The sequence below is a fragment of the Cyprinus carpio genome, chromosome A8 (assembly GCF_018340385.1).
Source record: "Cyprinus carpio isolate SPL01 chromosome A8, ASM1834038v1, whole genome shotgun sequence".
NCBI lineage: Eukaryota > Metazoa > Chordata > Actinopteri > Cypriniformes > Cyprinidae > Cyprinus > Cyprinus carpio.
Genome location: NC_056579.1, coordinates 20141329 through 20142451, shown reverse-complemented (window position 1 = coordinate 20142451; position 1123 = coordinate 20141329).

Here is a 1123-nt window from a genome sequence, read left to right as displayed (position 1 = left end):
TAGAGGAAATATACAGACATGCACACGTACTGCATCATAGCGAGAGTAATTGTGTGCATCTGCTGCTCTTTATTGGGTAGATGAATGACCTGCAGGCTTCTTTTCATTACAATGAGACTTTATCTGTGATCTCTCATCCAGACTCAGCACACACAAACAACACACAAACAGCCGCTGCTACTGTTCACTTGTGAATACTGCTCATTTAGCGACCTAATCGCTGCACAATGAAACCAATGATGATTGTTCATTATGTGCTACACTAAAGTTTTGACAATAATATCAAAAATATGTATATGAGAGCAATAGAGTGACAGTTCATTTCTGTATACACTGTAACCTGTGATCATTTGTGAGGGATCTTATGGTTCTTTTTTTTTTTTTTTTTAGCCTGTGTCAGTTTCATTTCCTGTGTAAAGTTAATCCATTAGCCTCTGAACATCTAAAATGTTAAATGACTCAACAGATTTCACCTTTGCCCTGTGCCATCTCTGGTAATTCAAATATCCCAGCACACACACACAAACACAATAACCTCATAAAACAGTAAATGTGATGAAATATGATTACTTGAAATAAGAAGTATATTAACTAACAAACTATATCAGCACTTGAAAAAAAAGCCAAAATAGCAACAAAATTGATATTACTTTAAGATGTAAGTGAAAATAGAAAACTAAAATCTAATTAAAAATATTAGCAAAATCTATGATAGTACATCAATGATACTAAAATAGTACTGATATGAATATAATAGGGTTGGGAGTGTGCTTATGACTCTGTCTATCTGTACATGACTGTTTTTTTGTAAATCAGCCTGAGGGTTTGAAGACTGGCGGCTAATCTTCCATCACCTGCCCTCTATTCAGCACAAACACACACACACACACACACACACACACACACACACTTAGACAGAAAGAATACACAACCAGTTCTGATAGGAATCATTTCATTTAATTACAGGAAATTGTATTGTTGGTTTAAATTATAATCCTTATTTTGTATAGATAGCAACAATACTGTATATAGGTGACGTCTTGAAAAGTAAAATAATAATAATAAAAGATAGACAGATACCATGTAAAACAATCCAACATTTATTTTGTCAGATGAAATCTGT